The 25,903-nt window shown below is 47.2% G+C and overlaps 1 protein-coding gene across 3 annotated transcripts in view; it reads right to left on the bottom strand.

The window, feature by feature from the left end:
• The window catches only part of DLGAP1 (DLG associated protein 1), a 1,173,524-nt gene that overhangs the window by 1,082,369 nt on the left and 65,252 nt on the right, over nucleotides 1-25,903 (bottom strand). Inside the window, exon 1 of one of the 3 annotated variants that reach the window (XM_063923537.1) lies at nucleotides 24,673-24,892. The exons of the other annotated variants lie outside the window; for them this stretch is intronic. The gene's annotated coding sequence lies outside the window, so the exon portion shown is untranslated. Of the gene's footprint in view, nucleotides 1-24,672; nucleotides 24,893-25,903 lie in introns of those variants that run through there. 3 annotated transcript variants of the gene reach the window in all.

Raw genomic sequence — 25,903 nt, 5'->3', positions numbered from 1 at the left:
CCTTATCAGGAAAGCGTCCATATTTCTTTTAGGAAGAATCATCATTTCGGCCATTACCTTGGTAAAGACCCGGGGTGCCGTGGACAATCCAAACGGCAGCGTCTGAACTGATAGTGACAGTTCTGTACCACGAACCTGAGATACCCTTGGTGAGAAGGGCAAAATTTGGACATGTAGGTAAGCGTCCCTGATATCCAGTGACACCATATCGTCCTGGTTCGCTATCACTGCTCTGAGTGACTCCATCTTGATTTGAACCCTTGTATGTAATTGTTCAAATCTTTCAGATCTCACCGAGCCGTCTGGCTTCAGTACCACAATATAGTGTGGAATAATACCCCTTCCCTTGTTGTAGGAGGGGTACTTTGATTATCACCTGCTGGGAATACAGCCTGTGAATTTTTTCCCCAATACTGCCTCCCTGTCGGAGGGAGACGTTGGTAAAGCAGACTTCAGGAACTTGTGAGGGGGAGACGTCTCGAATTTCCAATGTACACCTGGGATACTACGTGTAAGATCCAGGAGTCCACTTGTGAGTGAGCCCACTGCGTGCTGAAACTCTTGAGATGACCCCATCACCGCACCTGAGTCCGCTTGTATGGCCCCAGCGTCATGCTGCGGACTTGGCAGAAGCTGTGGAGGACTTCTGTTCCTGGGAATGGGCTGCCTGCTGCAGTCTTCTTCCCTTTCCTCTAACCCTGGGCAGATATGACTGGCCTTTTGCCCGCCTGCCTTTATGGGTACGAAAGGACTGAGACTGAAAAGACTGTGTCCTTTTCTGCTGAGATGTGACTTGGGGTAACAAAAGTGGATTTTCCAGCTGTTGCCATGGCCACCAGGTCCTATGGACCGCCCCTTTATACGGCAATACTTCCATGTGCCGTCTGGAATCTGCATCACCTGACCACTGTCGTGTCTATAAACATCGTCTGGCAGATATGGACATCACATTTACTCTTGATGCCAGAATGCAAATATCCCTCTGTGCATCTCGCATATATAGAAATGCATCCTTAAAATGCTCTATATTCAATAAAATATTGTCCCTGTCAAGGGTATCAATATTTTCAGTCAGGAAATCCGACCAAGCCCCCCCAGCGCTGCACATCCAGGCTGAGGCGATTGCTGGTCGTAGTATAACACCAGTATGTGTGTATATACTTTTTAGGATATTTTTCAGCTTCCTATCAGCTGGCTCCTTGATGGCGGCCGTATCTGGAGACGGTAACGCCACTTGTTTTTATAAGCGTGTGAGCGCCTTATCCACCCTAAGGTGTGTTTCCCAACTCGCCCTCACTTCTGGCGGGAAAGGGTATACCTCCAATAATTTTCTATCGGAGGAAACCCACGTATCATCACACACTTTAATTTATCTGATTCAGGAAAAACTACAAGTAGATTATTCCCACCCTACATAATACCCTTATTTGTGGTACTTGTAGTATCAGAAATATGTAACACCTCCTTCATTGCCCTTAACATGTAACGTGTGGCCCTAAAGGAAAATACGTTTGTTTCTTCACCGTCGACACTGAAGTCAGTGTCCGTGTCTGTGTCTGTGTCGACCAACTGAGGTAAATGGGCGTTTTTACAAGCCCCTGACGGTGTCTGAGACGCCTGGACAGGTACTAATTGGTTTGCCGGCCGTCTCATGTCGTCAACCGACCTTGCATCGTGTTGACATTATCACGTAATTCCTAAATAAGCCATCCATTCTGGTGTCGACTCCCTAGAGAGTGACATCACCAATACAGGCAATTTGCTCCGCCTCCTCACCAACATCGTCCTCCTACATGTCGACACACACGTACCGACACATAGCACACACACAGGGAATGCTCTGATAGAGGACAGGACCCCACTAGCCCTTTGGGGAGACAGAGGGAGAGTTTGCCAGCACACACCAAAAACGCTATAATTATACAGGGACAACCCCTTATACAAGTGTTTTCCCTTATAGCATTTTCACATATGTAATCATATCGCCAAATAAGTGCCCCCCCTCTCTGTTTTAACCCTGTTTCTGTAGTGCAGGGGAGAGCCTGGGAGCCTTCCTCACAGCAGAGCTGAGCAGGAAAATGGCGCCGTGTGCTGAGGAGAATAAGCCCCGCCCCCTATTCCGGCGGGCTTTCCTCCCGGAGTTTTAGACATTTGGCATGGGTTAAATACATACATATAGCCTCAATGGCTATATGTGATGTATTCTTTTGCCATAAAAGGTATTATATATTGCTGCCCAGGGCGCCCCCAGCAGCGCCCTGCACCCTCCGTGACCGTCTGGTGTGAAGTGTGTGACAACAATGGCGCACAGCTGCAGTGCTGTGCGCTACCTTCATGAAGACTGAAGAGCCTTCTGCCGCCTGTTTCCGGACCTTCAATCTTCAGCATCTGTAAGGGGGGTCGGCGGCGCGGCTCCGGGACGAACCCCAGGGTGAGACCTGTGTTCCGACTCCCTCTGGAGCTAATGGTGTCCAGTAGCCTAAGAATCCAATCCATCCTGCACGCAGGTGAGTTGAAATTCTCTCCCCTAAGTCCCTCGATGCAGTGAGCCTGTTGCCAGCAGGACTCACTGAAAATAAAAAACCTAAAAAACTTTTTCTAAGCAGCTCTTTTGGAGAGCCACCTAGATTGCACCCTGCTCGGACGGGCACAAAAACCTAACTGAGGCTTGGAGGAGGGTCATAGGGGGAGGAGCCAGTACACACCACCTGATCCTAAAGCTTTTACTTTTGTGCCCTGTCTCCTGCGGAGCCGCTATCCCCCCATGGTCCTGACGGAGTCCCCAGCATCCACTTAGGACGTTAGAGAAATAAGGAAATAAAATGTTTTCCACTGTGTATGGGAATACCGTACATGTGCTTTAGAACAGAACACAGGCATCCAATCAAGCAGTGCCTCATGGGCCCTAAGATACTGGTTTGGTGACCCATCCTGATCCATTCATATAATGAATACCTTTTCTAGACAAACTGATACTGAAGGAAAAAAAACAATAAAACCCATGGACTAGAGAAACAAAAAGAAAGCTACAAAGAAAACTTATCCATAAAAAAATTAAAGTGTCTGCTAACCTATAAACACTGAAGGGTCTACTTAATGATAAGCTAAGATAGGAAACATGTTCAGTCAGCAGTGCCTGCAATTCTGTCAGCATGCAAAGCAGACCTATCCTACAGTATATGTAAGCGCCCTGATGTCACGCAGTTACACCAACCCAGTGACAAGTGTATATATATATATATATATATATATATATATATATAAAACTGTGATAGGGCCCCCTCCCATTTTAGTGATCGCCAAACTCTATTAACAGTTTTTGTGACTGCCATACAATCCTGATAGCATTTTTGTGACCTCCATACACTACAGAGAGCATTTTTGTAACTGCCATATATTACTGAGAACTTTTCTGTGACCGCCATTCAATACTGAGAGCACTTTTGTGACCACCATATAATACTGAGAGCATTTTTGTGACTGTCATGTATTGCAGAGACCATTTTTGTGATCACCATGCAATAGAGAGCATTTTTGTGACATCATACACTACAGAGTCCATTTTTATGGCTACCATAAAATATGGAAAGCATGTTATGACCATCATATCAGAAAGAGCACTGGACACCATATAATACAGAGAGCAGTGACCGCTTTATAATAGAGAATGTGAATAACCACCATATAATACAGAGAGCACTGACCTCCATATAATACAGAGAGCATGTTAACGACTGCCATATAATACAGAGAACACTGCCCACCATATAATACAGAGAGCATATGAATGATTGCCATATGATATAATACAGAGTACTTTTGAGCAACACAATATTATCCCCTCATCCTTAAAACTCCCTCCTAAAAATCATTAACTCCTTCAGAATTACCATAGCAGATCCAACCAACATAACCGACACCGCAATGTCAACAGTCCCTTATCCCCATCATCAATTCAATTCACATAATTACCTCCCTCTGTCTATTAAATAAAACCCATCATGTTAATTAACTCTCCAAAAACAATAACCCCTTCATCTTACCTTACCCTCATAATAAAACTCACTCAACAACTTACTCTCTTATGCTTATAAACATCCCCTTCCCTTTCTCCCATCACATCCTAGCACCCCAGCTCCACTTACTTGTTGCTGTTCCCACTGTGGCCTTCTGACCACCAGGGAGGAGATAAGACTCAGAGGCAGGTCCATGCATTGCAGCAATGGGTTGCATGGCCTTGTACCATACAGACAGGTCATTAAGTAAAGGGCTTCATTCCGTTCCTCTCCTAAGCTTGCAGTTGTAACATAGCACCTCATTTCCCCTTCAGATGTAGCACCCACCTGACAACCCTCCCCTTTGCAGACACTGCAGCTGCACTTGAAAACCCCATGTAAAGTAAATAAAAAACCCAATGATGACATTAGCAGACAGGGCTCCCTAGGGTACACCTCACAAAGTATCCTGCTTGCTGCAGCACCAAAATAGCCCTCTCTTCACAGACACAGCACCTGCCCCCTCTCTTCCACGCATTTGGCCATGGCACCCAACATTGCCTCCCTCACGGACACAGCACCTGTGACTGCAACACCAGACCTCTCCCGGAGAAGACACAAAAAAAAATGGTGCAGTGATGGTGCCAGTGACAAGTAGGTTTTCCTAGGGTTCACCTCACAGCACCCCGCTGATGGTGACATGCAGGCTCCAGGAGCGGGTCCCCACACACTGCACCTCACTGTTGGTAATAGGCAGGCTCTGGGAGTGGGTTTCCACACACAGCATCCCACTACTCCTACAATAGCATTATGGAAGAGGTAGGCATGCGCCGGGCTTCCTAGGACCACCGGGCCCTAGGTGCCTGCCTATACCACCTTATTGGAAATCTGGCTCTTCAATAAGGGGCGGATTGGCAACTAAAAGTGGTATGTCTGCCATGTGGTGGGCGGGGCCACCTGTCGGTAAACAAAACAGGCCCCGTCTCAAGAAGTGAATGTGCAGATGTGTCCTCATACTCAGGGCCTGTCCCTGGAGGGCCCCACTGAATTCATCTAGCAAAAACCTGAGGGATGTCTCTGTATGCGACCTCCTCCTTTTATACGGCGTTGGCCATTGCTGTGGGTCTAATCAGGTGCAGCAGCCGCTATTAGGCTGTACCACACAGTGTCTCAACACTTCCTCCGTGCTGACACGTGTAACATCAAGTCATGTTAAGGCACATAGGAGGCGAATGTAACTATGACTCCTGAGGGGAGCCCACGCATCCGCTCCTCATAGCCCTAATACACTTCCTCCAGGCCTCAGTTCCTGGCTCTCCAGCAGCAAGCAGCACCCGACTATATGTCTGCACCCACAGCGTCACTGTAATGCTGCTGCCACCTGCAAGTTATCCTGCCAATGCTGAGGGAAAAACAGGAAAACAACTGAAGGTAAGTAACCCATGGGGCTTCTGCGGGACCACAGACAGTACAGATCTTACAGCCCGATGGGTTGTTTGCACTTGTAAACAGCATAATAAGGAAAACAGGTAGAGGGGACACTAATGAACTTACAGATGGGAGGGATGGAACATACAAATATATGTATATCTGTGCATATATATGTATACACATACAATAAAAGAGATGTAGTCGGCATCCCAACAGACAGGATGCTGGCATTCAGAATACCGGCACCAGAATCATGACACCTGTCAGAATGCTGAAGCCAGAATCCTGACAGCCAGCATCCTGAATGTTGGTCTGCCAGGGAGGATTAGGGTTAGGATTGGGCTGTGTGGAGGGAGGATTAGGGGAATTAAAAATGTTGGGATTATGGCGGTCAGGGTGCCGCTGTCAGTATTCTGACCGCTGGCATCCGATACCCAAACCCAAATAAATATCCCACCAGACCACATATAAAATATACATAAAAATCTTCAATTGGCCTCAGCGTCCTATATGATTCCGAATATTCTGGTTAGCATGTATACATAAGGAATAGATGATACTCAAGGACTTTTAAAGTGATAGTATATTGTGAGCAAAGTCACAAACTTTGTTTGCAATGTACATAACTTTGTCACTTTAAAAGTCAGTGAGTTTTGTCCCTTTTCACTGTATATGTATAATGATGCACTCCTGCCCACCTAGTGTGGATGTGTGTGTGTGTGTGTGTGGGGGGGGGGGGGAAGGGAGAGTTGCAGGTTAGGAGGCACTAGGCTGAAGCTCTGCCTAGTGTGCAGAGAGATCTTGCAACGGCCTTGCTCATACTGTGTTCCATTGAATTAACAATAACAAAAGTTCTGCACACTCCATTATTACTCATTAAATTATTTGACAAGATAACCACTTCACTTTCAATTTATTGCTCATCAGAAAAAACAGACATTTTCAAAGTTGAGTAAAAGGAAGCTGGTATCAGAAGCGAGTGACTGATGCTATTTTGAACTGCTCTAACTTCAGGCCGTCTATCACAATCTTAGTTTATACTGTAGATGGTGCTCAGGACTTACCAGTAACACTACCCATTTAATGGGCCATCTTGTGTTCCTTTGACCCATTTGATGTGGTGAAGCATATTTTTTATGTGCAGAAATACTCACGAGGGCATAGCCCGAGATTTTTTAAATTAAAGCGCCTATCATGCCCAATTTCCGATTAATGCGGCTATGCATGCTTCCAATTCATGTGCCAGCCAATTCAAAAAACACTTGTGCTGTAATTTTGCTTGTTAATAGTCGCATTAATTATGGGGAAAATGTGTAAATCAGCATGCACTCTAAAAACGACAAATATATATTGGATAACAGCATAAATGTGTATCACTGGACAAAAGCAAAATTATTTGCTGATCTGAAAAGGTTTCAATGGGCTGATTTTTCCATTTTTAACAACAGTGAATAGATAATAGAAAGCAAGTGTTTTTCTGCAAATAAATGCTTTTGCTAAATATATAGCTGCATAAAAATGTCTGTAGGCTGAATTTTGTGTCATTTTAAGTCACTTTAAAAAACTGTTTAAAAAAAAATGGAAGTTCCACCTGCAGTGTTAAAAACTGTCCCATCCATACAACACCCCCATATACCTGTTCCATATCTTTTAACGCTTTGCATAATATCACCCCAAAAATAACATCATTAATAACTCGGTGGGCTGGGGTGAATTGAATCATTAAGCTTTTTAATTTTACTTTTCACTTGTGTAGAGCTCATAAACATGTGCCATAGTCAGACATTTGGTATTTGGTTCGTCCTGTTAGGTAAAGCTGGCACTTCATTGGTGTAGGTCACACACAAAGAAAAGGGAAGGGATTTTCCCGATTGACCAAGCCCTGGCTAAGCAGTGTAGAAGATTAGATAGTGTTTTCTCTAGAAATTTCTTAGGGCAGGGTGCTGAACACAGAGGAGGACACGTGTGCACACCAAAGCAAAGCCGTAACTACACATTTTGATGTACTGTGTACATAAAACCCCACCCCTCTGTATTTGAATTAGAGATGTGCACCGGAAATTTTTCGGGTTTTGTGTTTTGGTTTTGGGTTCGGTTCCGTGGCCGTGTTTTGGGTTCGAACGCGTTTTGGCAAAACCTCACCAAATTTTTTTTGTCGGATTCGGGTGTGTTTTGGATTCGGGTGTTTTTTTCAAAAAACCCTAAAAAACAGCTTAAATCATAGAATTTGGGGGTCATTTTGATCCCAAAGTATTATTAACCTCAATAACCATAATTTCCACTCATTTTCAGTCTATTCTGAACACCTCACACCTCACAATATTATTTTTAGTCCGAAAATTTGCACCGAGGTCGCTGGATGACTAAGCTCAGCGACCCAAGTGGCCGACACAAACACCTGGCCCATCTAGGAGTGGCACTGCAGTGTCACGCAGGATGGCCCTTCCAAAAGACACTCCCCAAACAGCACATGACGCAAAGAAGAAAAAAAGAGGCGCAATGAGGTAGCTGTGTGACTAAGCTCAGCGACCCTAGTGGCCGACACAAACACCTGGCCCATCTAGGAGTGGCACTGCAGTGTCACGCAGGATGGCCCTTCCAAAAAACACTCCCCAAACAGCACATGACGCAAAGAAAAAATGAAAGAAAAAAGAGGTGCAAGATGGAATTGTCCTTGGGCCCTCCCACCCACCCTTATGTTGTATAAACAGGACATGCACACTTTAACCAACCCATCATTTCAGTGACAGGGTCTGCCACACGACTGTGACTGAAATGACGGGTTGGTTTGGACCCCCACCAAAAAAGAAGCAATTAATCTCTCCTTGCACAAACTGGCTCTACAGAGGCAAGATGTCCACCTCATCATCATCCTCCGATTCATCACCGTGTACATCCCCCTCCTCACAGATTATCAATTCGTCCCCACTGGAATCCACCATCACAGCTCCCTGTGTACTTTGTGGAGGCAATTGCTGCTGGTGAATGTCTCCATGGAGGAATTGATTATAATTCATTTTAATGAACATCATCTTCTCCACATTTTCTGGAAGTAACCTCGTACGCCGATTGCTGACAAGGTGAGCGGCGGCACTAAACACTCTTTCGGAGTACACACTTGTGGGAGGGCAACTTAGGTAGAATAAAGCCAGTTTGTGCAAGGGCCTCCAAATTGCCTCTTTTTCCTGCCAGTATACGTACGGACTGTCTGACGTGCCTACTTGGATGCGGTCACTCATATAATCCTCCACCATTCTTTCAATGGAGAGAGAATCATATGCAGTGCCAGTAGACGACATGTCCGTAATCGTTGTCAGGTCCTTCAGTCCGGACCAGATGTCAGCATCAGCAGTCGCTCCAGACTGCCCTGCATCACCGCCAGCGGATGGGCTCGGAATTCTTAGACTTTTCCTCGCACCCCCAGTTGCGGGAGAATGTGAAGGAGGAGATGTTGACAGGTCGCGATCCGCTTGACTTGACAATTTTCTCACCAGCAGTTCTTTGAACCCCTGCAGACTTGTGTCTGCCGGAAAGAGAGATACAACGTAGGTTTTAAATCTAGGATCGAGCACGGTGGCCAAAATGTAGTGCTCTGATTTCAACAGATTGACCTCCCGTGAATCCTTGTTAAGCAAATTAAGGGCTCCATCCACAAGTCCCACATGCCTAGCGGAATCGCTCAGTGTTAGCTCCTCCTTCAATGTCTCCAGCTTCTTCTGCAAAAGCCTGATGAGGGGAATGACCTGACTCAGGCTGGCAGTGTCTGAACTGACTTCACGTGTGGCAAGTTCAAAAGGTTGCAGAACCTTGCACAACGTTGAAATCATTCTCCACTGCGCTTGAGACAGGTGCATTCCACCTCCTATATCGTGGTCAGTTGTATAGGCTTGAATGGCCTTTTGCTGCTCCTCCAACCTCTGAAGCATATAGAGGGTTGAATTCCACCTCGTTACCACTTCTTGCTTCAGATGATGGCAGGGCAGGTTCAGGCGTTTTTGGTGTTGCTCCAGTCTTCTGTACGTGGTGCCTGTACGCCGAAAGTGTCCCGCAATTCTTCTGGCCACCGACAGCATCTCTTGCACGCCCCTCTCGTTTTTTAAATAATTCTGCACCACCAAATTCAAGGTATGTGCAAAACATGGGACGTGCTGGAATTTGCCCATATTTAATGCACACACAATATTGCTGGCGTTGTCCGATGCCACAAATCCACAGGAGAGTCCAATTGGGGTAAGCCATTCTGCGATGATCTTCCTCAGTTGCCGTAAGAGGTTTTTAGCTGTGTGCGTATTCTGGAAAGCGGTGATACAAAGCGTAGCCTGCCTAGGAAAGAGTTGGCGTTTGCGAGATGCTGCTACTGGTGCCGCCGCTGCTGTTCTTGCGGCGGGAGTCAATACATCTACCCAGTGGGCTGTCACAGTCATATAGTCCTGAGTCTGCCCTGCTCCACTTGTCCACATGTCCGTGGTTAAGTGGACATTGGGTACAACTGCATTTTTTAGGACACTGGTGAGTCTTTTTCTGAGGTCTGTGTACATTTTCGGTATCGCCTGCCTAGAGAAATGGAACCTAGATGGTATTTGGTACCGGGGACACAGTACCTCAATCAAGTCTATAGTTGGCTCTGCAGTAATGATGGATACCGGAACCACGTTTCTCACCGCCCAGGATGCCAAGGCCTCAGTTATCCGCTTTGCAGCAGGATGACTGCTGTGATATTTCATCTTCCTCGCAAAGGACTGTTGGACAGTCAATTGCTTGGTGGAAGTAGTAAAAGTGGTCTTACGACTTCCCCTCTGGGATGACCATCGACTCCCAGCAGCAACAACAGCAGCGCCAGCAGCAGTAGTCGTTACACGCAAGGATGCATCGGAGGAATCCCAGGCAGGAGAGGACTCGTCAGAATTGCCAGTGACATGGCCTGCAGGACTATTGGCATTCCTGGGGAAGGAGGAAATTGACACTGAGGGAGTTTGTGGGGTGGTTTGCGTGAGCTTGGTTACAAGAGGAAGGGATTTACTGGTCAGTGGACTGCTTCCGCTGTCGCCCAAAGTTTTTGAACTTGTCACTGACTTATGATGAATGCGCTGCAGGTGACGTATAAGGGAGGATGTTCCGAGGTGGTTAACGTCCTTACCCCTACTTATTACAGCTTGACAAAGGCAACACACGGCTTGACACCTGTTGTCCGCATTTCTGTTGAAATACGTCCACACCGAAGAGCTGATTTTTTTGGTATTTTCACCAGGCATGTCAATGGCCATATTCCTCCCACGGTCAACAGGTGTCTCCCCGGGTGCCTGACTTAAACAAACCACCTCACCATCAGAATCCTCCTTGTCAATTTCCTCCCCAGCGCCAGCAACACCCATATCCTCCTCATCCTGGTGTACTTCAACACTGACATCTTCAATCTGACTATCAGGAACTGGACTGCGGGTGCTCCTTCCAGCACTTGCAGGGGGCGTGCAAATGGTGGAAGGCGCATGCTCTTCACGTCCAGTGTTTGGAAGGTCAGGCATCGCTACCGACACAATTGGACTCTCCTTGTGGATTTGTGATTTCGAAGAACGCACAGTTCTTTGCTGTGCTTTTGCCAGCTTAAGTCTTTTCATTTTTCTAGCGAGAGGCTGAGTGCTTCCATCCTCATGTGAAGCTGAACCACTAGCCATGAACATAGGCCAGGGCCTCAGCCGTTCCTTGCCACTCCGTGTGGTAAATGGCATATTGGCAAGTTTACGCTTCTCCTCCGACGATTTTATTTTAGATTTTTGAGTCCTTTTTTTTACTGATATTTTGTGTTTTGGACTTTACATGCTCTGTACTATGATATTGGGCATCGGACTTGGCAGACGACGTTGATGGAATTTCATCGTCTCGGCCATGACTAGTGGCAGCAGCTTCAGCACGAGGTGGAAGTGGATCTTGATCTTTCCCTATTTTTGGAACCTCAACATTTTTGTTCTCCATATTTTAATAGGCACAACTAAAAGGCACCTCAGGTAAACAATGGAGATGGATGGATACTAGTATACTTATGGATGACGAGTTACTGACGACACAGAGGTAGCTACAGCCGTGGACTACCGTACTGCGTCTGCTAGTATAGAGATGATAATGATATAAAAAAATATATATATATCACTACTGCAGGTATATATAATATAATGACGGACCTGCTGGACACTGTCAGCAGACTCCTAAACTACTAGTATGAAGAAGATAGAAAAAAAAACCCCACCACAGGTAGGTATACAATTATGGACGAGCACTGACGACACAGAGGTAGCCACAGCCGTGGACTACCGTACTGCGTCTGCTAGTATAGAGATAATGATATAAAAAATATATATATATCACTACTGCAGGTATATATAATATAATGACGGACCTGCTGGACACTGTCAGCAGACTCCTAAACTACTAGTATGAAGAAGATAGAAAAAAAAACCCCACCACAGGTAGGTATACAATTATGGACGAGCACTGACGAAACAGAGGTAGCCACAGCCATGGACTACCGTACTGCGTCTGCTAATATAGAGATGATAAAGATGATAGAGATGAACAAAAAAAATATAACACTACTGCAGGTAAATATTTATATAATATAATGAATGACGGACCTGCTGGACACTGTCAGCAGAATGCGTTTATAGAATAAAAAAAAAACACAACAGGAGTGTTTAACTTTTTCAGGCAGACAATATACTGGTGGTCACTGGTCAGTCACACTGGCAGCAAAAGTGTGCACTGTACTCCTGCTATAACTGCACCTCAGTCTCCCCCACAATTCAGCTGTGTGAGCAGTGAGCACTCAGCACAGTCAGATATACATAGATGATATTATCATGCAGCACACTGAGGCTGAGCACAGATATGGTATGTGACTGTGTATCGGTTTTTTTCAGGCAGAGAACGGATTATATTAAATAATAAAGTGGTCAGTCACTAGTAACTAACTATCAGCAAAACTCTGCACTCTGAGTACTCCTAATGCTCCCCAAAATTACTAAGTAATCAACTCAAGTGTCTCTATCTACTAACGGAGAGGACGCCAGCCACGTCCTCTCCCTATCAATCTCAATGCACGTGTGAAAATGGCGGCGACGCGCGGCTCCTTATATAGAATCCGAGTCTCGCGATAGAATACGAGCCTCGCGAGAATCCGACAGCGGGATGATGACGTTCGGGCGCGCTCGGGTTAGCCGAACAAGGCGGGAAGATCCGAGTCTGCCTCGGACCCGTGTAAAAAGGCTGAAGTTCGGGGGGATTCGGATTCCGAGGAACCGAACCCGCTCATCTCTAATTTGAATTGGGAAAACCGCGCGTGCCAAAGGGGTAGTTCACGTTACTTCACACATTATGCCACACAGTAATGCCCCTTATTCATGTTATGTCACACACTAGTGTCCTCTATTCATGTTATGCCACACAGTAATGTCCTTTATTCATATTATGTAACACACTAGTGCCCCTTATTCATGTTATGCCACACAATAATGCCCCTTACACTTTATGCCACAGAGTAGTATTGCCCTCATGCATATTATGCCACATAGTAGTAGTGCCCCTTATGCACATTATGGCACACAGTAGTAGTGCCCCATATGCATATTATGCCACACAGCATTAGTGCCCCTTCTACACATTATACAATGTCCACATTATATTATACAATCTACACATTCTACACATTATAGCAATGTCTCTTACACATTATGCTACACAGAAATACCTCTTACACATTATGCCACGCATAGTAATTCCCCTTGTACATTATGCCATACAGTGCATAGCAGGGACAGACTGAAGCTCTAAAACAGCCCTGGCACTAGTGGTTGTGTGCACACAACAACGGGGCATGGTCACAGCTATCAGGGGCGTGGTCATGGCTCACATATGCTGGGCAGCTGAGAGTTGCTTGGCCAGACTTTTAGCTTATTAGGCCATCAGCCCTTTTGGCATTTGCCCAAAGTGCCAGATGGCCAGTCTGGCCCTGATGCATAGCAAACAGGAGCTCTGTTAGCATTAGTGTACCTGTTTTATAACAATCTGCACTGCTCCACACTAACTCTTTCAATCTGGCACCTCCTGATATCAGCAGAGTAAGTCCATATAGTATGTGCAGCTTATGCAATAGCATACAGAGAAATATTCACACCTACGCAAAGCACTAAAGAAATTAGAAGGAACCTCGAGAGTGGTAACACTTCCAAGACATGATCAAATTATCTGAGATTATGAAAATGACTCTTCTTCTAATCTCCATAATTAACATTTTATAGATATAATACCCAGCTAAACAATGTATGAAGTAGAAGGACAGCCCAGAACTGACAGTACATAGACCTCTGGTTTGTCTAGAAAAGCCCCCCCCCCCTACAAAGATGAGGTCTCGCTTGCATAGTGTAAAATGCGAAAATTAGTTCTACATAAACCCAGAAAATAGCTGCTCGCATATGAATCTGAAACTTACCAACACCCGGACCTGATGTCTCCCATGCTGGGAAAGCTGTAATGCTGTCAGCAAGTCCTCAGCTCCTGCGCCAGTGTGTCTCATCTCACCAAATACAATACATAGCTGTGCAACGTGAAGTCATCATGTCACAACGCAGCTGCATTTACCAGAAACCCCACCCACTGAACAGACAGCCGGGGGGCGTATCTGCTGCTCGGCTGGACCAGCCCATCTGGCCAACAGTCCTTCTGGCATTTGCCAGAATTGCCAGTAATGCAATTTAAATTTGGTTTTGTACACACCCCTCTTGAAGTCTAAATCTTTCATATGCTGGGCATATATTTGGTTTCCTCCCTGGGGAGGAGACATTACCCCATTCCTCCTCTTTCAAGGAACAGGGGTAATGTCTGTCAGTCGGCCGTGGCAGTGCATACACTGCCCAATGCAGCCAACTTTTAACCTTAAGATATTAATCGGCAGACTTGTTGGACGATTTGGCATGTCCGACTGATTGGTAGTTCTGTATCAGTGAGTGAATTAATAGAATGATTATTGACTAAAATGTTTTGTGCATGCACTGTGACAGTTGTTAGCTAAGGGTAGGAAAGATGCACAATTATTTAATCCCCACAAACTATCAAACCAATGATTTAATTTTAAATCAAATAACCACAAACACTTATTGAAGATTTTACTGGACTGTAAACACAAACTCTACGTCAGTAATTCAACTGTTTTGAGCATGGAGATATTTAATGTGCATCCGAAGGAGCAATTAAATTGTTTTGGACACCCATTAATTATTACGCCAGGTTTAGCCATGTACGAGCTGTTTGGGCGACCATGAACCATGAACTTTTCACACATTTATGCTCGCCACTTCAGAAGGTGATAAGCAGAAGTATGGGCGCCTGCTCCACTCGTGCCCGATCAGAAGAACAACTGAGCCCCCCCTGAATTTGTATAATTTAGTAAAATACTGTATTTGCAAGAGGAATAATGCAGCATTGAGAATTTGCTTTACTACGTGCGCAGAGAACAAATTGCAATATTGACACTGGGAAAAGCCATATAGATTTTACATCCTTTCAGTTTGTCTATTTATCACCAGACTTAGAGCAGATTTGGAAACACTGTTCATTTTGAAGCCGGGTTCTGCACTTATTTGCTGCAAATTGTTGATTGATCAGACGTTCTTCAGACCTTTCATTAGTTTATAAAAGTCACATTGAAGAGTAAATGCCTCTCCTTGTTTGAATTTAATTTTGTGAAACAAAAACATTTTATAGCTTAAATATTTGCCTGCACACACTGGAGAGATTTAGGAAGCACAAAATCTCCTTTAGTGGTGCTGTGTTTTTTAATATGGACAGAGGCACATAGATTTCCACAAAAGGGCATGGCATTGTGGAGCAAGAAAACAGGATATGTGGCTAAGCAAAGGTTAGCACTACTAATGGGTGGAATGAATACGTTATATGTTGACATGGTCGTAATGTCGATATGCTTAGCATGATGACATTGACCATGTCAACATTTGTCAAGCTGACACTTATGAGATAGCGACATGATTAGAGTGTCCTAGCTGTATGGTGATTACTACGTGGTGATGCAGCAGTGCCTTCTGGATTTAACGTTCAACTGATCCAGAGTTCTCGCGATCTAAGCTACCCCTATCCTAACCCGGGTGGTCTTCAGTATGCCAACTGACGGGATCCCGGCGCACAGTATACCGGCGCCGGGATCCTGACAGCCGGCATACCGACACTTATTCTCCGTCGTGGGGGTCCACGACCCCCCTGGAGTGAGAATAAAATAGCGTGGTGCGCATAGCGCGCCACCGTGCCCGTAGCGTGGCGAGCGCGGCGAGTCCGCAAGGGGCTTATTTGCGCTCGCCACACTGTCGGTAAGCCGGCAGTCGGGCTCCCGGCACCGGTATGCTGGTTGCCGGGAGCCCGACCGCCAGCATATCGTAGTGAACCCCCTAACCCTCCTTCTAGTACTCTCCCCTCCTGTAACCTTACCATAACTCTCTTCTCCCAGCCTAGCCTTAACCTTCGGCTCCCACAGTCTAACCATAGCACTCCCCTCCCGCAGCTTAAACTTAACTCTCCCTCCTGCAGCCTAACAATAACCCGCCATTCCTGCAGCCTAACCCTTATCCTCCCCTGCCACAGCCTAACAATAAAGCTTCCCTCCTGTAGCCTTCCCATAAACATCTACTCCCACAGTCTAACATTAACCTTCCCCTCCCACAGCCTAAGCACATCCCCCCCTTCCCTCAACCTAACCATAATCTCCTCTCCCGCAGCCACCGTAACACAGAACCGTCTTAACAGCAGTGTAGGCCCCTGGGCACAGCAATGCACTCCCCACTGCTGCAGATGAATTCTGCACATGCAGAGATCACCATATTTGTGCTCGCTGGGGAACCATGTTCCCCTCCTTGACCTCTTGGTTTAGAGCACCATTTGAATGACATTGTGGGGCACAATTTTGAGAGTGATGCTGTTGAACACAGACCGCAACATCAATCCCAGGGGTCCTGAGCAGGAGGAAAAAATCCATTCTGCACACAGAAAAGATTTCCTCCATTACAAAAGAAGCAGTACAGGTTTTAGGTGCGGGCTATCAGGGCGGGCGCCAAGGACCACAGTCACCCCACCAGCACATCCAAATTAAATGCACCCACCCGCTGCCTGCACCAGGCTGACTGCACTCTGCCTCCCACTGCTTGCTCCCCCTGTTAGCCGCAGTCCATCTATACCACTCCCATCTCACGCGCTATTCAATTCCACCCCATGCTGGTGCAATGTGTATAAGGGGTTACCTGGTGCAATGTGTATGAGAGGCTCTACATGGTGTAATGTGTATAAGGGGCTACCTGGTGCGTGTACAAGAGGCTCTACCTGGGGCAGTGTGTATAAGGTGCTACTTGGAGCAATGTATATAAGATGCTCTACCTGGTGCAATGTGTATAAGGGGCTACCAGGCCCAATGTGTATAATAAGATTTTACTTACCGATAAATCTATTTCTCGTAGTCCGTAGTGGATGCTGGGGACTCCGTCAGGACCATGGGGATTAGCGGCTCCGCAGGAGACAGGGCACAAAACTAAAGCTTTAGGATCAGGTGGTGTGTACTGGCTCCTCCCCCTATGACCCTCCTCCAAACCTCAGTTAGGATACTGTGCCCGGACGAGCGTACACAATAAGGAAGGATATTGAATCCCGGGTAAGACTCATACCAGCCACACCAATCACACCGTATAACTTGTGATCTGAACCCAGTTAACAGTATGACAAACGTAGGAGCCTCTGAACAGACGGCTCACAACAATAACAACCCGATTTTTTTGTAACAACAACTATGTACAAGTATTGCAGACAATCCGCACTTGGGATGGGCGCCCAGCATCCACTACGGACTACGAGAAATAGATTTATCGGTAAGTAAAATCTTATTTTCTCTGACGTCCTAAGTGGATGCTGGGGACTCCGTCAGGACCATGGGGATTATACCAAAGCTCCCAAACGGGCGGGAGAGTGCGGATGACTCTGCAGCACCGAGTGAGAGAACTCCAGGTCCTCCTCAGCCAGGGTGTGCCCCTGACCAAGTAGCAGCTCGGCAAAGTTGTAAAGCCGAGACCCCTCGGGCAGTCGCCCAAGATGAGCCCACCTTCATTGTGGAATGGGCATTTATATATTTTGGCTGTGGCAGTCCTGCCACAGAATGTGCAAGCTGAATTGTACTACACATTCAACTAGCAATCGTCTGCTTAGAAGCAAGAGCACCCAGTTTTTTGGGTGCATACAGGATAACAGCAAGTCAGTTTTCCTGACTCCAGCCGTCCTGGAAATCTATATTTTCAGGGCCCTGACAACATCTAGCAACTTGGAGTCCTCCAAGTCTCTAGTAGCCGCAGGTACCACAATAAGCTGGTTCAGATGAAACGCTGACACCACCTTAGGGAGAAACTGGGGACGAGTCCGCAGCTCTGCCCTGTCCGAATGGACAATCAGATATGGGCTTTTGTGAGACAAAGCCGCCAATTCTGACACTCGCCTGGCCGAGGCCAGGGCCAACATCATGGTCACTTTCCATGTGAGATATTTCAAATCCACAGATTTGAGCTGTTTAAACCAACGTGATTTGAGGAATCCCAGGACTACGTTGAGATCCCACAGTGCCACTGGAGGCACAAAAGGGGGTTGTATATGCAGTACTCCCTTGTCAAATTTCTGGACTTCAGGAACTGAAGCCAATTCTTTCTGGAAGAAAATCGACAGGGCCGAAATTTGAACCTTAATGGACCCCAATTTGAGGCCCATAGACACTCCTGTTTGCAGGAAATGCAGGAATCGACCGAGTTGAAATTTCTTCGTGGGGCCTTCCTGGCCTCACACCACGCAACATATTTTCGCCACATGTGGTGATAATGTTGTGCGGTCACCTCCTTCCTGGCTTTGACCAGGGTAGGAATGACCTCTTCCGGAATGCCTTTTTTCCCTTAGGATCCGGCGTTCAACCGCCATGCCGTCAAACGCACCCGCGGTAAGTCTTGGAACAGACATGGTACTTGCTGAAGCAAGTCCCTTCTTATCGGCAGAGGCCCTGAGTCCTCTGTGAGCATCTCATGAAGTTCCGGGTACCAAGTCCTTCTTGGCCCATCCAGAGCCACGAGTATAGTTCTTACTCCTCTACGTCTTATAATTATCAGTACCTTTGGTATGAGAAGCAGAGGAGGGAACACATATACCGACTGGTACACCCATGGTGTTACCAGAATGTCCACAGCTATTTCCTGAGGGTCTCTTGACCTGGCGCAATACCTGTCCAGTTTTTTGTTCAGGCGGGACGCCATCATGTCCACCTTTGGTCTTTCCCAACGGTGCACAATCATGTGGAAACAACTTCTCGATGAAGTCCCCACTCTCCCGGGTGGAGGTCGTGCTGAGGAAGTCTGCTTCCCAGTTGTCCATTCCCGGAATGAAAACTGCTGACAGTGCTATCACATAATTTTCCACCCAGCGAAGAATCCTTGCAGTTTCTGCCATTGTCCTCCTGCTTCTTGTGCCGCCCTGTCTGTTTACGTGGGCGACTGCCGTGATGTTGTCCCACTGGATCAATACCGGCTGACCTTGAAGCAGAGGTCTTGCTAAGCTTAGAGCATTGTAAATTGCTCTTAGCTCCAGTATATTTATGCGGAGAGAAGTCCCCAGACTTGATCACACTCCCAGGAAATTTTTTCCCTGTGTGACTGCTCCCCAGCCTTTCAAGCTGGAATCCGTGGTCACCAGGACCCAGTCCTGAATGCATAACTGTGGCACTTTAGTAGATGAGCACTCTGCAGCCACCACAGAAGAGACACCCTTGTCCTTGGAGACAGGGTTATCCGCTGATGCATCTGAAGATGCGATCCGGACCATTTGTCCAGCAGATCCCACTGAAAAGTTCTTGCGTGAAATCTGCCGAATGGAATCGCTTCGTAAGAAGCCACCATTTTTCCCAGGACCCTTGTGCAATGATGCACTGACACTTTTCCTGGTTTTTGGAGGTTCCTGACTAGCTCGGATAACTCCCTGGCTTTCTCCTCCGGGAGAAACACCTTTTTCTGGACTGTGTCCAGAATCATCCCTAGGGACAGCAGACGTGTCGTCGGAGACAGCTGCGATTTGGAATATTTAGAATCCACCCGTGCTGTCGTAGAACTACTTGAGATAGTGCTACTCAGACCTCCAACTGTTCTCTGGACCTTGCCCTTATCAGGAGATCGTCCAAGTAAGGGATAATTAAGACGCCTTTTCTTTGAAGAAGAATCATCATTTCGGCCATTACCTTGGTAAAGACCCGGGGTGCCGTGGACAATCCAAACGGCAGCATCTGAAACTGATAGTGACAGTTTTGTACCACGAACCTGAGGTACCCTTTGTGAGAAGGGCAAATTTGGACATGGAGGTAAGCATCCTTGATGTCCAGGGACACCATATAGTCACCTTCTTCCTGGTTCGCTATCACTGCTCTGAGTGACTCCATTTAGAATAGGTCTCACCGAGCCGTCTGGCTTCAGTACCACAATATAGTGTGGAATAATACCCCTTTACTTGTTGTAGGAGGGGTACTTTGATTATCACCTGCTGGGAATACAGCTTGTGAATTGTTTCCAATACTGCCTCCCTGTCGGAGGTAGACGTTGGTAAAGCAAACTTCAGGAATCTGCGAGGGGGAGACGTCTCGAATTTCCAATCTGTACCCCTGGGATACTACTTGTAGGATCCAGGGGTCCACTTGCGAGTGAGCCCACTGCGTGCTGAAACTCTTGAGACGACCCCCCACCGCACCTGTTTGTACGGCCCCAGCGTCATGCTGAGGACTTGGCAGAAGCGGTGGAAGGCTTCTGTTCCTGGGAATGGGCTGCCTGCTGCAGTCTTCTTCCCTTACCTCTATCCCTGGGCAGATATTATGGGGACGAAAGGACTGAGGCTGAAAAGACTATGTCTTTTTCTGCTGAGATGTGACTTGGGGTAAAAAAGGTGGATTTTCTAGCTGTTGCCGTGGCCACCAGGTCCGATGGACCGACCCCAAATAACTCCTCCCCTTTATACGACAATACTTCCATGTGCCGTTTGGAATCTGCATCACCTGACCACTGTCGTGTCCATAAACATCGTCTGGCAGATATGGACATCGCACTTACTCTTGATGCCAGAGTTTCGCATATATAGAAATGCATCTTTTAAATGCTCTATAGTCAATAAAATACTGTCCCTGTCAAGGGTATCAATATTTCCAGTCAGGGAATCCGACCAAGCCACCCCAGCGCTGCCCATCCAGGCTGAGGCGATCGCTGGTCGCAGTATAACACCAGTATGTGTGTATATACTTTTTAGGATATTTTCCAACCTCCTATTAGTTGGCTACTTGAGGGCGTCCGTATCTGGAGACGGTAACGCCACTTGTTTTTATAAGCGTGTGAGCGCCTTATCCACCCTAAGGTGTGTTTCCCAACGCGCCATAACTTCTGGCGGGAAAGGGTATACCGCCAATAATTTTCTATCGGGGGAAACCCACGCATCATCACACACTTCATTTAATTTATCTGATTCAGGAAAAACCACATGTAGTTTTTTTCACACTCCACATAATACCCTTCTTTGTGGTACTTGTAGTATCAGAAATATGTAACATCTCCTTAATTGCCCTTAACAAGTAACCTGTGGCCCTAAAGGAAAATACGTTTGTTTCTTCACCGTCGACACTGGAGTCAGTGTCCGTGTCTGTGTCTGTGTCGACCGACTGAGGTAAAAGGACGTTTTAACGCCCCTGACGGTGTTTTAGACGCCTAGACAGGTACTAATTGGTTTGCCGGCCGTCTCATGTCGTCAACCGACCTTGCAGCGTGTTGACATTATCACGTAATTCCTTAAATAAGCCATCCATTCCGGTGTCGACTCCCTAGAGAGTGACATCACCATTACCGGCAATTGCTCCGCCTCCTCACCAACATCGTCCTCATACATGTCGACACACAAGTACCGACACACATCACACACACAGGGAATGCTCTGATAGAGGACAGGACCCCACTAGCCCTTTGGGGAGACAGAGGGAGAGTTTGCCAGCACACACCAAAAACGCTATATTATACAGGGACAACCTTTATATAAGTGTTTTTCCCTTATAGCATTTTAATATATATATACATATCGCCAAATAAGTGCCCCCCCTCTCTGTTTTAACCCTGTTTCTGTAGTGCAGTGCAGGGGAGAGCCTGGGAGCCTTCCCACCAGCCTTTCTGTGAGGGAAAATGGCGCTGTGTGCTGAGGAGAATAGGCCCCGCCCCCTTTTCGGCGGGCTTCTTCTCCCGTTTTTCTGAGACCTGGCAGGGGTTAAATACATCCATATAGCCTCCAGGGGCTATATGTGATGTATTTTTAGCCAGAATAAGGTATTATACATTGCTGCCCAGGGCGCCCCCAGCAACGCCCTGCACCCTCCGTGACCGTTGGTGTGAAGTGTGTGACAACAATGGCGCACAGCTGCAGTGCTGTGCGCTACCTTCATGAAGACTGAAAAGCCTTCTGCCGCCTGTTTCTGGACCTTCAATCTTCAGCATCTGCAAGGGGGGTCGGCGGCGCGGCTCCGGGACGAACCCCAGGGTGAGACCTGTGTTCCGACTCCCTCTGGAGCTAATGGTGTCCAGTAGCCTAAGAAGCCAATCCATCCTGCACGCAGGTGAGTTGAACTTCTCTCCCCTAAGTCCCTCGATGCAGTGAGCCTGTTGCCAGCAGGACTCACTGAAAATAAGAAACCTAAAAACTTTTTCTAAGCAGCTCCTTAAGAGAGCCACCTAGATTGCACCCTGCTCGGACGGGCACAAAAACCTAACTGAGGTTTGGAGGAGGGTCATAGGGGGAGGAGCCAGTACACACCACCTGATCCTAAAGCTTTAGTTTTGTGCCCTGTCTCCTGCGGAGCCGCTAATCCCCATGGTCCTGACAGAGTCCCCAGCATCCACTTAGGACGTCAGAGAAAAGAGGTTCTACCTGGCAAAATGTGTATAAGAGGCTCTACCTGGTGCAATGTGTATAAGGGACTACCTGGCGCAATGTGTACAAGAGGCTCTACCTGGGCAGTGTGTATAAGGGGCTGTCTGGAGCAATGTATATAAGATGCTCTACCTGGTGCAATGTGTGTAAGGGGCTCTCACATGGCATAATGTGTATAAGAGATACTACTAAGTGGTGTAATGTGACTAACGGACACTACTGTGCGGTGTAATTTGAACTGGTACTATTTTGTGGTCATGCCCCTTCCCCATGGATCTACAACCCTATCTTTTGCCATGCACTGTTCCTGTTTTGAATTGGATGGGGTAGGGGCAAAAAAGGAAACATTCGCTACAAGTTCTAGAACCGGCTCTGACAAGGAGGACACAGCAGGACTGCATTAACGTATGGGATGTGATCTGGTCAGAGAGGGAACAGGACAGAGTAGGGGAGCAGACAGTGGCTGATCTAGGGGGGGAGCAGAACAGCAGATAGAGAAGAGACAGGCTGGGGTCACACTGATGTAACCTATATCCCTAATCAGGGCCGGATTAAGGCTGATGGGGGCCCAGGGCAATGTAGGTTGTGGGGGCCCCCAAACCAACCATCTGCTAGCAGTCAGCCCCCCCCAACCCCCGCGACTCCACCAGCCCCTGCCCCACTCCTTACCCTATTACTCTGGCCTGTCAGCAGGCATTAACTCCGCGGCTGGGGACCATGGTGGCGCTGCTGGCGGCAAGGACGGAGGAGACCCCAGGGTGGAGCGGACGGGCTTACTGCTCGGGGTAAAGGTACATGGTAGCTATGAGGCAGGAGACCCCGTTGGCGGCAGCGCACCAATGGCTTTGCTCCCACTTTCACTGTGCAGGAGTACCTCGGCAGCTCAGCTGTTTAGTAACAGCAGCCACGAGTTACTCTTGCACAGTGAAAGTGGTACTCCTGCACAGTGAAAGTGGTACTCCTGCACAGTGAAAGTGGTACTCCTGCACAGTGAAAGTGGTACTACTGCACAGTGAAAGTGGTACTACTGCACAGTGAAAGTGGTACTCCTGCACAGTGAAAGCAGTAAGCCCGTCCGCTCCGCCCTGGAGTCTCCTCCGTCCCTGCCGCCAGCAGCGCCAGCATGGTTCCCAGCCGCTGAGTTAATGCCTGCTGACAGGCCAGAGTAATAGGGTGACATCTGCAATTCAAAATAAAGTTTATGGGGGCACTTAATGTGTGGGGGCCCCGTGACGGCCGCCCCTGTCGCCCCTGCCTTAATCCGGCTCTGTACCTAATATACTTGTATAGTTACTTTATGATGTATTTGTCCGCTCTAATGGATTCCCCTTTAATTGCATTACCTATCTCTGCTGAAGGTCTGTAAAGCTGAGCTGAAACATACTGTATGTGACGATAATTTTTCTCACTGTTGTTATCTCTGTCACGCCAATTCTATTCTTATTTTGTTTTTATTTATCTCCTTGTCAAATTTCATTTTGACACTTTTTCTTTGTTGCATCTTAACTAATTGCCTATTATTGCATCCTCACTAATGCCGGGTACACACTAGACGATCATTTAAACAATGTGCCCGATTCCAGCGGTTCAGAACATCACATTGTTCAAATCGTCAAGGGTGTCAGCAGCAGGGGCCTAATTCAGACCTGATCGCTGGGCAACGCTTTTTGCAGCCCTGCGATCGGATAGTCACCGCCTCCAGAGGGAGTGTATTTTAGCTGTGCAAGTGTGCAATCGCATGTGTAGCAGAGCTGCACAAACTGATTTTGTGCAGTCTCTGCACAGCCCAGGACTTACTCAGCCGCTGCGATCACTTCAGCCTGTCTGGGACCGGATTTGACGTCAGACACCCTCCCTTCCAATGCTTGGACACGCCTGCGTTTTTCCAGACACTCCTTGAAAACGGTCAGTTGCCACCCACAAACGCCCTCTTCCTGTCAATCTCCTTGCGAATGCCCGTGCGATCAGATCCTTTGCATGAACCCGTCACTGACCAGCCGCTGCGGTCTGTTGCGCCTGTGCATTGCAGTGCATACGCACGCACAGTTCAGGCCTGATCGCTCGTTGTGTGAAAACGCACAGCAGCGATCAGGTCTGAATTACCACCCATGTCACTGACGACGCATGCTCCGATGCGTCGTCAGTGACATCTGCCAGTGAGGGCCATGCTGCCCTGCTAGTATGTACCCAGCTTAATTCTCATCTCTCCTCTTAGACTGGTTGGTTCATTTCTCACCTCAGTTCAGGCCTGTTACTCAGTATTGTGTTGTAGCCTGACTCTGCCACTTTTCATCTCAGAGCCTCTGGGTACAGCACTCTGCCTCTCTGCTAGCACCACTCAGACTCCTCATCTCTCTCTCTCTCACCAAATATAGGGGTGACAGGTGAATCTTTCCTGGCCAGACACCTCAGAGATAGCTGCCACATCTCCTGCTGTCACTGTCCACCAGCCTTAAATCTCCTGGCTCACACCCCATCTCCATGGCAACCTTCCCCACGCTGCTCCCTGCACTACTGGCTTAGTATTAACCACTCCACTGTCACAATCCTCAGCACAAAAGGTACAGGGGGTTACATAGATAAAACCAATTTTATCCTCATAGATATAATATATCCTTTTTATGGTGTGAACTAAACTTGGAATGTCTTTCCTCCTCTTTATGGGCTCTATTCATAATGTAGAGAAAATCCCTTTTTAGATCTGCTTCCACATAGACTTCATCAATCTATTTATATAGAGGGGTAGATGTATCAAGCCTAGGGGAGAAAGCTAAAGTGGAGTAGTTGCCCAAAGCAACTAATCATACTGTGCTATATAAATTCAATAAGCTGATTGACTGCTTTGGACAACTTCTCCACGTAATCACTCCCCAAGGCATGATACATCTCTCCCAGGTATTAGTGCAAAGTATGATTCCCGGTCTCCCTAATCACTGCATACATGTTCCCCTATACATATCAGCTTTCAGTTTCCCCCTCCAGAATATAATGCCATCTGTGGATGGAGTAATAGGCCTCTTTGGGGAAGAAAGGCAGTGATGTGTACTATCTTCCTGCTTACTCTCCGTAGTTACCCACAGTATTGTCCTGATCCTAAGGACACTCTTAATAGCGCCAGAGAAGGGCTCACTGCCACCTTTCGTTGTTCCTGATCTTGATCTTGTGATATGCAAGAGAGAAGTAGAGAGCTGACTGGATGCTCTGGGTGGTTCTGCACACTGCGGGTTGCCTGCCCTATGGGTGCTTTGATCAGCATTGCAGCACAGCTACTGGCTGCAGAGTGCTGTTCCTGGCACCCTCTTAGCCAGAATCAAAGTCTGTGGGGCACCGACAGTGCCACCCCCAGGGCCCTGCACCCTGAGCAATGGCATCCCTTGCACACCCCTCTCTATGGCCCTGAATCTTATAATACCACGTCTTTTGATCGTACGTCACTTAAATATACAGAACCTTTCTGCTCAGCAGTG

The sequence above is a fragment of the Pseudophryne corroboree genome, chromosome 5 (assembly GCF_028390025.1).
Source record: "Pseudophryne corroboree isolate aPseCor3 chromosome 5, aPseCor3.hap2, whole genome shotgun sequence".
In the NCBI taxonomy this organism is placed as follows: Eukaryota; Metazoa; Chordata; class Amphibia; order Anura; family Myobatrachidae; genus Pseudophryne; species Pseudophryne corroboree.
The sequence above is the reverse complement of the archived record's forward strand: the minus strand, read 5'-3'. Positions and strand labels throughout refer to the sequence as shown.